At 38.5% G+C, this 16,056-nt stretch overlaps 1 pseudogene; it reads left to right on the forward strand.

Moving 5' to 3' along the window:
- The first annotated feature begins 13,103 nt into the window (after window positions 1-13,103).
- Window positions 13,104-13,203, forward strand: LOC125999617 (uncharacterized; annotated as a pseudogene).
- The last annotated feature ends 2,853 nt before the right edge of the window (window positions 13,204-16,056 follow it).

A 16,056-nucleotide genomic window follows, 5' to 3' on the forward strand; every position in this document is an offset into this window, starting at 1 on the left:
TCCACTACCCAAAAACTCTCGTTTACTTGGGAGGGAGAATTAAAAACAAGATTTATCAGACAAAAAAGACTTGCAATATTCATGCTAAACAAACCGACTCTAAACGAACTACTCAGAGATCAATTACACAAACCAACTACCCAATTGTAACAACAACAATCACGACAACAACAACCATATACAATATAATGGTACAAAATCCCTCTCTATCAATAATTTTTTTAAATGTCAATGGACAAAACTATCCCATCAAAAGGCAAAGAGTAGAGGGTTAAATCAGGAAACAAAACCCAGATATCTACTGCATGCAGGAAACACACTTAAAAGTTCAGGATAGAAACAAGCTCAGAGTAAAAAAACCAATTATCCAAGCTACTGGGGGGGGGGAGCTGGAAAAGCCATATATATATATATATATATATATATACATACACATATATACATATATACACACATATATAAATATATATAAGACCATATTGTAATTAACCTCAAGAATGTACTCAGAGACAATTATGGATCCTACTTATTGATCAGGGGAATGTTAGACCAAGAAAAACTAACTGATCAACATTTATGCACCGAATGTAGAGCCAGCAAAATATGTAAGGCCTTTTTTCCATGAAACTAGAGAATCACATGGATAGAAATGTGATAGTAGTGGGAGATTTCAACATGCCATTATTGCCACTAGACAGATCCACTAGGCAAAACACTAGCAGAGACATATGAGCCATAAGTGACAAACTAGAAAAACTAGGACTAATAGATCTATACAGGACTTTTCATCCTCAAAAAACTGAATACACATTCTTCTCAAATGCATATGGACCTTTTAGGATAAACCACATTTTAGAACACAAGTCTAACTTACATAAAGTCACAAATATTAGAATTATACCACTCATCCTATCAATCCATAATGCAACAAAGATCAACATTGACTGTAAAAATAATGAGTGGAGAAAATCTAATACCTGGAAACTAAACAGCATGCTGCTAAACAACAGCTGGGTCAAAGAGGAGAGAAGAAATAAAGAGATTCCTTGAAATGAATGAAAATGAGAAACAAATTACTAAAACCTATAGGGCACAGCAAAAACAGTAATTAGGGGAGAATTCATAGCAATACAGGCCTGAATTAGAAAAGAAGACAATGACAAAAGCAATAACATAAGGGGGCACCTTAAATATCTGGAAAATCAAAAGCAAAGAAAGCCAAACACAAGCAGAAAAAAGAAAATGATAAAAACCAGAGCAAAAATACAAAGAAATAATGAGACCAGAAACTGGTTTTTTAATTATCTTTATTTAAGCACCATGACCACAAACATATTTGTAGTTGGGTTTTAGTTATAAAAAGAACACGCCCCCTTCACCAGTGCAACATTTCTACCACCAATGCCCTCTAACTCTCTCCCCCCCACACCCCTTGCCTGCACTCCAAACAGGAATTCTACTTCTCTCACTCAATACCATTGTAATGATAATTGTTAGTGTAGTTATTTCTCTAACTGATCTCACCATTCATGGTGGTAAGCTTCATATAGTGTGCTGATCCTTCCGGCCCTTCTATTGTATTTGTGTATCATTACAATAAAGTATTTTATTTTTCTTGAATCCCACAGATGACTGAGACTATTCTGTGTCTATCTCTCTTCCTCTGTTTTATTTCACTCAGCATAATAGTTTAGTTTCCATGTCCATCCATGTATAGGAAAATTTAATGATTTCATTTTTTCTGACAGCTGCATAGTATTCCATTGTGTATATGTACCAGATTCTTTAGCCACTCATTTGTTTTTGGGCCTCTGGGTTGTTTCCAAAGTCTAACTTTTGTAAATAGTGCTATAATATAGGTGTGAGGAAAGGATTTTTGGATTGTTTTTGTGTTCCTAGGATATATCCTTAGGAGTGATATAGCTGGATCATATGGGAGCTCAATTTTCAGTTTTTTGAGAAATCTCCATATTGTTTTCCATAAAGGCTCGACTAGATGGCATTCCAACCAGTAGTGAATGAGAGTTCCTTTTTCCCCACATCACCACCAGCACTGATTGTTCTTGTTCTTTGTTATATGTGACAGTGCATGAGATGGTACCTCATTGTTGTTGATTTGCATCTTCCTAATGATTACTGATGTGGAGCATTTTTTTCATGTGTATTTTGGCATTTGTATTTCTTTTTTGAAGAAACTGTTTTTTTTTAAATAAACAAGACAAACTGCTGGCAAGACTCACACAAAAAGAGATAAAATAAACTCAAGTAAATAGGATAAGAAATGAAAGGGCAAAGATTACAACAGAACCCCAAGAAATCCAAGACATCAAGTGAGTTATTTTGAAAAATTATACTCAAACTAGAGAACCCAAAAGAAATGGATAGATTTCTGGAAAAAAATCATCTTCCAGTACTGAATAAGGAGGAAGTAGACAGCCTATATAGGAAAATAATATGTAAGGAAATTGAAACAGTAATTAAGAAACTTGAATAGTTAGAACAAACTTAGACTCAAAATCAAAGGCTAGAGGAAAATCATCGAAACAAACAGTACCCCCCAAAAAAATTGGAGTGGCCATACTAATATCAGATGACACAAACTTTAGACTCAGAAAAGTTGTAAGGGACAAAGATGGACATTTTATACTAATCGAGGGATATTGTACAACAGAAAGAAATCACACTCAAACATATAAGCACCCAATGAGGGACCAGAAAAATATTCAATACAATTGTTGACAAATGTGAAAGAAGATATCAATAGCAACACAATAATTGTGGGAGAGCTCAACACTGCCCTGTCACCCCTTGATAGGTCAACCAGACTGAAACCCAACCAAAAAATATACTAGCTGTGAAAAGATAAATGGAATAAAGTAGACTAGTAGATAGTATATAGGGCACTCCATCCCCAGAAACCTGGATACACATTCTATTCCAATGCACATGGTTCATTCTCCAGGATAGATCACATGCTGGCCCATAACACATAAACCCATAAAATCAAGAGGATAGGAATCGTGCAAACTACCTTTGCTGAACACAAGACACTGAAGTTAGATGTGAACTACAAAGGGACACAGAATAAAAACGTTAACACCTGGAAATTAAACAACTTACTACTGCACAACCAATGGGTCAGAGATGAAATCAAAGAGGAAATCGAAATATTCCTAGAAACAAATGACAATAAAAACACAAATTATCAGAAATTATGGGACACAGCAAAATAAGTACTGAGAGGAAAATTATAGCTTTGCAAGCACACACCAGGAAGGAAGAAGGAGCCTACGTGAACAGCTTAATGACACAGCTTATAAAATTAAAAAATGATCAACAAAGGGAATCAAAAATAGGTAGGCAGAAGAAAATAACAAAGCTTAGAGCAGAAATCAATGAAGTGAAAATTCAAATAACAATCCAAAAGATCAATAAAAACAAAAGTTGATTCTTTGATAAACCACTGGCAAAACTCACAAAGAAAGAGAGAGGAACGTAATAAACTAGATTAGAAATGAAAGGGAGGAGATAACTACAGATATTGAAGAGATTGAACGGGTAATCAGAGACTACTTTGGGAAACTCTATGCCATGAAATATGAGAACCTTTGAGAAATGATAAATTCTTGGACTCGTATAACTTTCCGTGGTTGAATAAGGATGAGTAGCATATCTAAAAAGCCCCACTACTGTTGAGCAAATTAAAATGGTAATCAAAAGTCTTCCAAAAAATAAAGCCAGGCCCAGCTGCATTCACTAATGAACTCTTTTAAATATTTCAAGAGGAACTACTACCAATCCTTTTTAGGGTCTTTCATAAAATTGAAGAAACAAGAACACTTCCAAGATTGAGACTAAAGGCATCTTCAAGGAGGAAATAGCACTCTCCAAACAAAAGGAAGCAGAGATCAACAGATGGGACTATATTAAGTTGAGAGGCTTCTGCACTTCAAAGGAAATAGTGCCTAGCATACAAAAGCCACCCACAAAATGGGAGAAACTATTCACCCAATACCTATCAGTAAGGGGGTAATATCGAAAATATACAAAGTACTGACAGAACTTCACAAGAAAAATATCTAACACCATCAAAATATGGTGAGAAAAAAATGGATACTTCCTCAAAAAAGAAATACAAATGGCCAAAAGACACATGAAAAAATGCTCCACATCACTAAACATCAGGTAGATGCAAATCAAAACAACAATGAGGTACTATCTCACACCACAGAGACTAGCATACATCACAAAGAACAAGAAAAATCAGTGCTGGCATGGATATGGAGAGAAAGGAATTCTCATTCATTGCTGGTGGAAATGCCATCTAGACCAGCCTTTATAGAAAACAATATGGAGATTCTTCAAAAAACTGGAAATGGAGCTCCCCTATGATCCAGTTATACCATCCTAAGGATACACCCTAGGAACACAAAAATACAATTCAAAAATCTCTTCCTCACACCTATATTTATTGCAGCGCTATCTACAATAGCCAGACTCTGGAAACAACCAAGATGCCCTTCATCAGATGAGTGGCTAAAGAAACTGTGGTCCATATTCACAATGGAATATTACGCAGTCATCAGGAGAGATGAAGTCATGAAATTTTCCTATATGTAGATGTACATGGAATATAGTATGCTGAGTGAAATAAGTCAGAGAGAGATAGGCACAGAAGAGTCTCACTTATCTATGTGTTTTAAGATAAATTAAGGACATTATTTTTTATAAAATATTTATTTAAGCACCATAATTACAAGCATGATTGTAGTTGGGTTTCAGTCATAAACAGAATACCCCCTTCACCAATGCAACATTCCCACCACCAATGCCCTTCTCCCACCTCCCCCATCCCTGCCTGTATTTATTTGTTTGTTTGTTTATTTTTGGTTTGGGGGCACAGCCGGCAGTGCTCAGGGGTTACTGCTGGCTGTCTGCTCAGAAATAGCTCCTGGAAGGCACGAGAGACCATATGGGACACCAGGATTCAAACCAACCACCTTTGGTCCTGGATCGGCTGCTTGCAAGGCAAACGCTGCTGTGCTATCTCTCTGGGCCCTGTATTTATTAACATTGTCATGCTAGTTGTTACTGTAGTTATTTTAAGAACATTATTGTAATAATTCCCAGAGACAATAGAGATGAGAGCTGGAAGGACAGGCTCACAATATGAATCTTACCACAAAGAGTAGTGGTGCAGTTAGGGAAATAACTACACTAACAACTATCATGACAATCTTAATGAGTGAGAGAAATAGAATGCCTGTCTCAAATACAGGCAAGAATGTGAAGGAGGGAAGGGGGCATTGGTGGTGGCAATGTTGCACTGGTGCAGAGAGGTGTTATGTGTATGACTGAAACCAAACTATAATCATGCTTGTAATCGTGGTGCTTAAATAAAGACTATATATATATATATATAAATTAAAATAAAATTTAAATTAAAAAATAAAATAGTTTCTAAAACTATGACCTTGAGATCAGACCCAAAGACATAAAGTTTACTGAGAAAAACATATGTAGAACACTCCAAATCTTAGACCTCAAAGAAGTCTTTGATGATAGGATGCCAATGGAAAGAGCTATAGCATCAAACCTAAATAAATAGAACTATATCTAAAAAGTTTCTGTATAGCAAATGAAACACGGACTAAAACTAGAAGAAAGCTAACTGATTGAGAAAAAAATCTTGCACTCGGCACATCAGATAAAGGTTTGATATCTAAGTTATACAAAGTACACACAAAGGTTAGCTTCACAAAAACCTAAAAAAAATCCAAAAATAATGAGAAGAGGAAATGAACAGATGCTTCTTTGAGGAAGACCAATAGATGGCCAACAGACACATGAAAAAATTTTCATCACGTATCATTAGGGAAACATAAATCAAGACAATAATGAGATATCATCTTACACCAGTCAGGATGGCACATATCAAAAATAATGGGACAATGCTGTTCAGTCTAGTCTTTTTGGAAAATTATAGAGATTCCTCAAAAACTGGAAATTGAGCTCCCTTATGATCCAGCTATACCACTCCTAGGGATATACTGTAAGAACACAGAAACAAAATACAAAAAATGCCCTCCCTATGCCCATGTCACTTTTGCTCTATTTACAGTAGCCAGAATTTGGCAACAACCCAGAGCCCCGACAACAGATGAGTGGCTAAAGAAGCTGTGATACATCTACACAATGGAATACTATGCAGCTGTTGGGAAAAATGAAGTCATGAAATTCTCCTATACATGGATGGACTTAGAAACTATTATGCTGAATGAAATAAGTCAGAGGGGGAGAGATAGTCACATAATAGTCTCAGTCATCAATCGCAACTGAACGGGTCTTCTGGAAACATCGAAAGCCTCTATCCCAGGAGCAGCATAATGACCAAGACCACCAACTACAGAAGATGGATTAAAATGATACTGAAGAAGCAGAACTGCTATAACCACAAAGAAAGACTTCAACATAAGCTCCATTCCTAGAGCTATACAGACACCAAGATCTCTAGATACAGAAGTCTGATTTTACCATCCATGACAAAGCAGAAGTCCTCCATACACCATGAAAGCACCGAGGGGAGAGTAAATGATCATGCAAGGAGTCTATAGTTAATCCCATGACAGTATACTTCAGGGGTGGAGAAACCCTGTATCTCCTAGGCCAAGGGAATTCCCTCTATAATATCCCCAATAGTTACTGTGCCTATGCAGGGGAAGGAAAAAAAAGCACAAAATAATCATTTTATCCACATATATATTTATTGATTGATTTTTTGACTTCTTTATTTTGGTATAGATATTGAAGTTGAGGTCTCCAATTTTATTTTATTTTATTTTGTTTTATTTTATTTTATTTTATTTTACCTTTATCTTTCTTTTTGCACTCCAGCATGGTTTGATTTCAGAACGAGACTATTGTGTGGTGCTTGTCTTTATTGCTGTAGTGCTCACTGTATATTTTATTTGATATTTCTTTCTGTATTGTTGTGGTGTTTCAATTACCTTTTTTTTTGGTTTTTGGGCCACACCCGGCAGTGCTCAGGGGTGACTCCTGGCTGTCTGCTCAGAAATAGCCCCTGGCAGGCACGGGGGACCATATGGGACACCGGGATTCGAACCAACCACCTTTGGTCCTGGATTGGCTGCTTGCAAGGCAAACGCCACAGTGCTATCTCTCCGGGCCCTCAATTACCTTTTTCATGCCCTCTCTCAAACTGAGGTTGAAAGCTTCTAGAAGGACTCCACCCATTTTCAGATTATTTGATTTTTTAAATTTTATTTAATTATTTATTTATTTATTTTACCCCATTCTATTGTTTTTCTTTTCTTTAAACAAAACCACATAACTCGAATTATCTAGCTCTGCCTCTCAAATAGAGGGGGAAACAAGGGAGGGTACCAGGACCAAACAGATAACAGATAGATGATCACTAATAGTAAGCTAGACAAAGAGGGGACCACCTACTCTAGCAGCCCAGGGGGGTGATAGTGGGGGATATGGATTGCAGGAAGGGAATGGGGATGGGGGAAGGACAAATTTGGCGATGGGAATTCTCCTGATTCAATGTTAATATGTACCTAAAATACTACTGTGAAAGATATGTAAGCCAATATGATCAAAATAAAAATTTAAAAAAATAGTCTCCGTCATTTGTGGGATTTAAGAAAAATAAATAACAGTATGGTAATAATACCCAGTGACAACATAGATGAGGGCTGGAAGGAGTAGCCCACTAAATGAAGCTTACCACAAAGAGTGGTGAGTGCAGTTAGAGAAGTAACTACATAATCAACTATCATGACAATGGTAGTGAGTAATAGGAAGTGTCTCAAAGACAGGCAGGGGATAGGGGAAGAGGGAGATGGGAGCCATTGCTGGTGGAAAGGTTGCACTGTTGAAGGGGCTGTATTTTTTATGACTGAAACACAACTACAAACATGCTTATAATCATGATGCTTAAATAAAGATATTTATAAACAAAAAATAATAATAAAATTAAAGAAAAGAAACAGCAACAACTTGCTTTTAGGGCAGTTTCCCTGCTTCGCCACCTAGCAGCGAGATGAAATCAGAAGATGCTCTGTGACACCAGCTTTGACATAGGATCTGTGCAAAAACCAGGATCTCTAATTACAGAAATCTGACTGTGACAACTGCGATGATCTCTAATTACAGAAATCTGACTGTGACAACTGCGATTGAATACGACTTTTCCTGGGACCACAAAGAAAGACCTTGGGGTTGGACAATTAGTATGCCCAGAGCCTGTAGTCAGTCTTATGACAAGATGCTTTATGAGTAGCCACCCTGTTTTTTTAGGCCAAGGGTATTTTCTTTTAAATTTCCCCAATGTTTGCTGCATCTATGAAAAAAACCCTGCTACCCCCTTTTTTTTAAATTTTACTTGTATCTTCTATATAGGGGCTCCCAGCTTTTTCATAGAACCTTGGGGCATGAATTACTTTGTTTTAAACTCATATTTCTGCATCTTTCTACAAATTGAGAAAAGGGGGTAAAGTGAGCATGGCGCCCAAGAGCCAAATGATTTCAGGTACATTGGTGGAGGAAAAGAAGGTCAGAACTAAATACCCAAGCCAACCAAAGTCAACGACACTAGAATTAAGAGAACCAAACTATAACAATCTAAACTTAAAACTGACCGGTTACACTGGAAGTAGAGGAGGCTAAGGGTGGAGGTATGGGGTGCACACTTGGAACTTTGGTGGAGGGAGGTCAACAATGGTGGTGGGAATGGCCCTGACTCACTGTCACTGTATGCCTGAAATCCAACTATGAAGAACTTGTTATTCACAATGGTCTCAATAAAAATTAAAAAAATATATATATCATCTCACACCAATGGGAATGCCATATATCAAAAAGACTGAAAAAACTGCTCTTGGTGGAGATATTATATAAAGGAACCTTTATTTCACTGTTGACAGGAAAGTGGTATTGTTCAGTCATTGTAGAAAATAGTATGGAGGGGCCAGAGAGATAGCATGGAGGTAAAGCGTTTGCCTTACATGCAGAAGGTACGTGGTTCAAAACCCGGCATCCCATATTGTCCCCTGAGCCTGCCAGGAGTGATTTCTGAGAAGCCAGGAGTAATCCCTGAGCACTGCCGGGTGTGACCCAAGGACCAAAAAAAGAAAAGAAAAGAAAATAGTATGGAGACCTCAGTATTGTAAAATACAAAAATCACAATCAGTTAAAAATAAAGTAATTATGGGAGCTATTTTGTGGGGGGTGCTAGAACTGGAAGCGCTCAGGGGTTACTAATCACTTAGTGTTCAGACATTGCTCCTGGCTCTGGGGACCTATGGGATGGCAGGGATCAAATTCGTGTTCTTCCTGGGTCAGCCACATACAGGGCAAATGCCCTACTGCTATGTTACCACTCTGGCCCCAATGGGAGGGTTTTTTTTTTAATTTGTTTGTTTGTTTGGGTTTTTTTTCTTTTTTATTTTTGGTCCACACCCGGTGACGCTCAGGGGTTACACCTGGCTATGTGCTCAGAAGTCGCTCCTCGCTTGGGGGACCACATGGGATGCAAGGGGATCAAACCGCAGTCTATTCTAGGTTAGCACGTGCAAGGCAAACACCCTACCACTTGCGCCATTGCTCTGGCCCCATTGGGAGCTATTTTAATAGCTGGCAAGGATAACTAAAATATTTCAAGTACATTACTCTGATGGTCCGTTTTACATAACCACTTGGCTAGGTTATAGTTAATATGATCGATTGACTGAAATCTATTGACTTTAATCAAAATCAACTGTTCTTGAAGGCCTGGATTGTCTTATTTGGTCATCTGAAAATCTTTGACAGCAGAACAAATTCTTTGAACTCTGTCTCCATGACTTTATTTATGTCAAGGGTTTGTATGTGCATGTATATACACACATTCAGCTACAGGCTGTGGTTCTCTGGGAGAATCTTTACTGAGAGGCAGAGCTTTTGAAACTGACCTACACCCAGCCTACCTGGAAAATTAATCTACCTTTGCTGCCTTTCGTTGCTACAACACTAGCCTCATATCCTTGTGACCCTGTGACTTGTGACAATTCCTCTTTTTGAATCCATTATACCCAGGGTCTGCTTCCTACCCTGTATTCAACTTTATGATGAATATTTATTTCTTCAAACACATCTTCCTGGATCACTGTTTAAACTCTCAAATAGGGGTCAGAGAGATAGAACAGCGCTAGGGCCTTGCATGCGTCCAACCCGGAACGACCTGGGTTCAATCCACGGCATCCCATATGGTACCCTGAGCCTGCCCAGAGTGATTTCTGAGTGCAGAACCAGAAGTAATCCCTAGGTGTGGCCCCAAAATAAAAATAAACAAATAAAACTCTCAAACACTCCATCTATTTATTACTTTGCATGAACAGAGAGATCAAGGATCACATTTTAGGGACCAGGAATGTGAATAAAGTAGCAGAGTACTTGTATGTATGTGGCTTTAAACTATATCCCTAGCACAGCAGGATCACTCCCAGTTGCCCAGGATCGAGTCCCACAACTAACAGCAACAACAGAAGACAACTTTGTAAAATGCCATTTCTTACAATACAACTGTGAGAATAATGAAATCACTCAAATCACTGCAACTTGGATTGAACTGGAGCATTTCATCAGTGAGTCAGAAACATATATCAGATGACCATGCTTATATACTGTATATAGAATAATGGGACAAGGGAATATCAGGTATCAAAGGTGAAAAATCCTTGACCCTAAATTATAGAAGCAAAAAGATCAAGAAAGAAATAATGTACAGAGAGAGAATGCAGATGGGAGGTAATAGAACCCGGGTCAATGGCCTTGGATTCATTAATGGGGTGGAGGTGTAGTGTATATTTAGATTTTATATAGATATTTATTATATAGATATTTTAACCCCCAAAGCTATCAATACTGTAAGACTAGGCCCCAAGCTACAATAATTAACCTTTAAAATCTATATATCTGAACTAGGGAGCTTAATCATGAGATCCAAACTACAATACTTAAAATTAAATATGTGCCTGTCAAGGAGACAGGCTGGGGGGGGGGGGGAATTGGGGACATTGGTTGTGGGATGTTGATATTAGTGTTATGAAACATGTTAGAACATTGTAATCTTAAAACTTAACTATGAATAACCATGTAAATTATGGTGCCTTAATATTTCAAAAGAAAATTAGTTTTCTGGACCTGAAATATAGTACAGCAGGTAGGGTGTTTGCCTTGCAATTGGCTAACCTGGGTTAAATACTCAGCATCCTATGTGGTCTCCTATGCACTGCCAAGAGTTATCCTGGGGTACAGAACCAGGAGGAAGCCTGAGCATTATCAGGTGTGGTTCTGAAACAAAACCAAAATTTAATAGATGATTTTTCATATTCCTATTAAGGAGGCAGGTACTGGGGGTGAGTGGGAAGGAAACTGGTGACATTGATGAAGGGAAGTTGACTCCAATGGATGGAACTGGTGTTGGAACATTGTATACCTGAAAATCTAGTATGGACATAGACTGAAATCATAGTGTCAAAATAAAAACTTTATTTTCAAGAATAAATATAGGGGCCACAGCGATAGCACAGCAAGAAGAGCATTTTCCTCACATGCGGCTAATCCAGGTTTGATCTCTGGCATCCCATCTGGTCCCCCAAGTTTGACAGGAATAATTTCTGAGTGTAGAGCCAAGAGTAATTCCTGAACTCCTCTGCGTGTGGCCCAAAGAACAAAATAAAATAATAAATTTAAAAATTCCACTTCTGGAGCCAGAGAGATAATTAAGGGATTATGACACTGTCCTTGCATGCAGATGACCCAAGGTCCTTTCTGCAGTACCACATATGGTTCCCCCATCACCACTAGGAATGACCCCTGAGCACAGAGCCAGCACCATTGGATATAGCATACCTCAACCCCCAATAAATAAAAATTCCATTTGGGGGCTGGAAATGTTCCTGGTAGAGCCATGTATGTGATAGACCTGGGTTTGATCCCAGACACTGCCAACAAAGAATTTTGTTATTTATTTTTCTATTTATTAGTTTATAATCTAACTTCCTTCCCTAGCACAGATGTTGCTGGATTGGGACATGGTTGTGTCTGGTTCACAGCAGTATATAATACCACCTGACCCTTTGATATCAGAAAGGTGAAAGAGGATATAGATGGCTAAGTCAAACACAAAAGCCAATGAAGTGACAGAGAATTTCAGAAACAAAAAGATTTAAAGATAGCAGTGAGTGACTGAGGAGGCAGTTCAGAGGGCTATAAGTGAAGGGCCAAGTTCAGTTCATGGTCCTCCAAATATCTTGGGGTGTTGTCCTGATGAAGCACTGTTAGGATAGCCATGGTGGCCCCCAGTCCCTCTAGGCCCTAGAAGCACAGCATCAGTGACCAAATCACTGAGCTCACTTGGCTTCTTGCCCACTGAACACTGCTTTGAAGGCCTTTCCAAGGCAACAAAAGGCAACTCTGACTATTAAAAGATGAAATTTTGCTGTCTCATTCATTGAACCCAGGCCTCACACAGGCAAGGCATGTACTTTACCAGAGTGACTTCCCCCAATGCTAATTGTTTAGACACCAGAATATAGGAGTCATTGGTAATTCATAAGCAATGCTATGGAAAAGGAATAATCAGAGACCAAGAAAGGTCTTGGAGTTGCATGTGATTTGCAAAGTGTTTTACAATCCATAGGAGACCTGGCAAATAATTCCAAGATCTAGAGCACAATGCTTTGCACGCTCAATCCTCAGCATTCCATGGTTCCCTAGTATGCCTTGTTCAGGCCCTAAGCAACACAATGGTGCTGCTCCTCCAGTTCCAAAGGTGTCCCATTTTTTTTAGCTACCACAGTGCTGTCTCTGCAAACTGAGTTGGGAAGATAAAAGCAGAACCCTTTGAGATGTGCCAGTACCCCCACTACCTGTGGCAAGTAGGTTAGTTGCTGAAATTGTGATGTGCCTTTTAAATGTCTTTTTGGGAATGCAGGATTTATCCTCCCTAACATTGCAAATGCTGTCAGGTAAGTCTTCGGTTGTCAGCCCCCTGATGAATTGCCTAAGCTGGAAGAAGGACCCCACCTAACTGTGTTCACTTGGGCAATACACACTAAAATTAGAATTATATAGATATTATCATGGTCCCTAGACAGGGATGACTTGCAAATTCATGAAGGATCCCATATTTTAACAACTGAGCAAAATCCATGGTGTGAATCTAGGAATGCCTTTTCAACAGATAGTGTTGAGAAAAAGTTGTCTTATGAAAAAAGAACCCTTCCTAACACTATGCTCAAAAGTCAAATCAAAATAGGTTAAAACAGGTGGTAGTGAGATTTGCATGTGGCCGGTCCAGATTAGATCTCTGGTACCTCATATGATTCTTTGAGCCTGCAAGGAATAATCCCTAACTACTGAACCAAGAATAACCCCTGAACATTACCAGGTGTAACCCCAAAAGTAAAAAATCCATGAATAAAAGACCTTTATATCAAGCCATAAAAATAGATAGCACAGTAAATAAGGCACTTTCTTTTCAGCACATCTAAACCAGAATTGATCCTCAGCACCCCATAGAATTCCTGTACCCATCAGGAGTAATCCTTGTGTGCAGTCAGGAGTAAGTTGAGTGTGGCCCAAAAGCCAAACAAGTTAAATAAAAATGTAAAATTAATATCCTGGTATCATATTAAAACCCATAAACTTTATTGGAAAAAACATAAGTAGAGCATTTGATTAAATTGATTCTACAGGTATTTTCAGAGTTTTTTTGTTTGTTTGGGGACCACATTCAATGACACTCAAGTGTCACTGGTGGTGCACAGGGGACCATATGGGATGCTGGGGTTAGAACTTGGGTCAGTTATGTGCAAGGCATATGTCCTTCCCATTGTGCTATCTCTCTGACTTAATTTGATTCAGTGACTTCAGTCAAATAAATGGAAGCAAAGATATGCAAAGAGGACTACATCAAACTAGAAGCTACTGCAATGCTAAAGAAACTAGCAGATGGTACAAAAACCTGCAAGAAAAGTCTCGCCTGGGATAAAAGCTCAGGTCAAAACCAGGGCACAGAGATTGTGCAGACTATCATTCTTACTCCCAAATCCACCAGCAATATAATATGTCACCATATCCTTTTGCATAGTCACTCTAAATATGGGAAATGTTATGCACAGAAACGAGCTTTTATCTATTAGGGATAAGAACCCATACTTTTTATAGTACAGGGACGCCTTCCACCCTGAACATGTGTCATGTGGACTCAACTTAGATTCCATGTGATTGGACAGCGACTGTCCAACCCAGAACCCCAGATCCCAGATGTGGAAACGACACAGGTCCTAGCAACAGCACCAGGAACCAAACTCCTCCAGGGGAAACTCTGAATACTGTCCTGGCACCAACTTGCACCAGTTTTAACATGACATCCTGACATGAGGAAACAGGAACAACTTGAGCTAAGAGAGGGCTGCCCTATCTCATCACCTAATGGTATGATGCAATCAGGAGACATGTCATCTTTGCCCTAAGCAAAATCCAAAATCGCTACCTACAGAAGACTGACTTTGACATAGACTGGACAGAACTTATCGAGGGACCAATGAGGACATTCCTAGCCTAGGCCTTAGCCTAGGATTCGTACAAAAACTAAGATCTCTACTTCTAGAGGTCTGACATTGACAACTGTGACTGAGTAGAACTTCTGAAACCATGCCGCAAGAGTATATTCTAGTCTCTGTCCTAGGATCTGAGCAAAAACCAAGACCACTAATTACAGAAGACTGATAACAACAGTGATGGAACAGAACACCTAGAACCATAAAGAAAAACTTTCTCCTAACCTTCACCCTATGACCTATGCAAATAACAAGATTTCCAGCTACAGAGGCAGGTTGTCATCACCCTAATCTGTGTGGAAATTTTCCTGGCACCATAAAATACCTTGGGGTGTGTAAATGGGTGAGTATGGAGCCTGTCGTTGTTCCCATGGCAGCATGCTTCAAAGGCGGAGAAACCCTGTATCTCTTAGGCCAAGGGAATTCCCGTTCTAATTTCCCCAATATTTACCAAGCCTATGTAAGAAGAAGAAGAAGAGAAGAACCATTTTTAAGAGGTTGCTGGCTTGTATTTTTGTTTTTTGTTTTTTTTTGTTTTTTTTTGGTTGTTTCTTTGTACTTGATGGTTTTGGTTTTTGATTTAATTTTTTAAATTCTTTTTGTACTTTTGTTGTTACTCCCTTATTGTTTTCTGTTTTTGTTTTATTTTGTTACCTTTGTACTCCTCTTTTTCCCTTTCTTCTTCTAAATGGATATTTATAACACCTAGACAGACTCCTCATAATTTTTCTCTTTTTTGTTTGCCTTTTTTCTTTTCTTCTCCCAGATCTTTTCTTATATCTTCAGTAGGACCACATTACTGGAATTACCTTTATCAGCTTCATAATTTGAGGGGAGAAATGGATGGTACCAAGAATAGACAGTAGTATGTCTATTTGATGGAAATAAAAAATGATCAGAGTTGAATATCAAGTCCAAAATCAATGTCAATGACAAAAGAATCAATACCCAATTTAGAACAATCTGTACAAGTGGGGAACAGTTGCACTAGCATTACAGGAGGTAAAGGAGGGAGATGTGGAATGCATACTGGGAACAGCAGTGGCGAGAGGACAGCACTGGTGGTGGGAATGCCCCTCATTCATTGTTACTCTGTGCCTTAAGTATTACTGTGAACGATTTGTAATTCACTTTGAGAACAATAAAAACATTTTTTTAAAGTTTAAAGCAAAAAAAAAAGAATAAATAGAAACCCCACTGATGGCAAAAATATTTTCTCACCACTCCTATCTAAGCACTGGTAGAATTTTACAAGAATATAACCAACAGGGGGCAGAGCAATAATATAGCAAGTAAGACTTGCACCTGACTGACCTGGGTTCAAGCCCCCACATTCTTATGGCCCCCTAAATCCTTCCATGGGTAATCTGAATACAGTGCAGGTGTTAAGTACCAAGAATTACCAGGTGTGACCCAAAAAATA

This window comes from Suncus etruscus, chromosome X (genome assembly GCF_024139225.1).
Source record: "Suncus etruscus isolate mSunEtr1 chromosome X, mSunEtr1.pri.cur, whole genome shotgun sequence".
Classification (NCBI taxonomy): Eukaryota; Metazoa; Chordata; class Mammalia; order Eulipotyphla; family Soricidae; genus Suncus; species Suncus etruscus.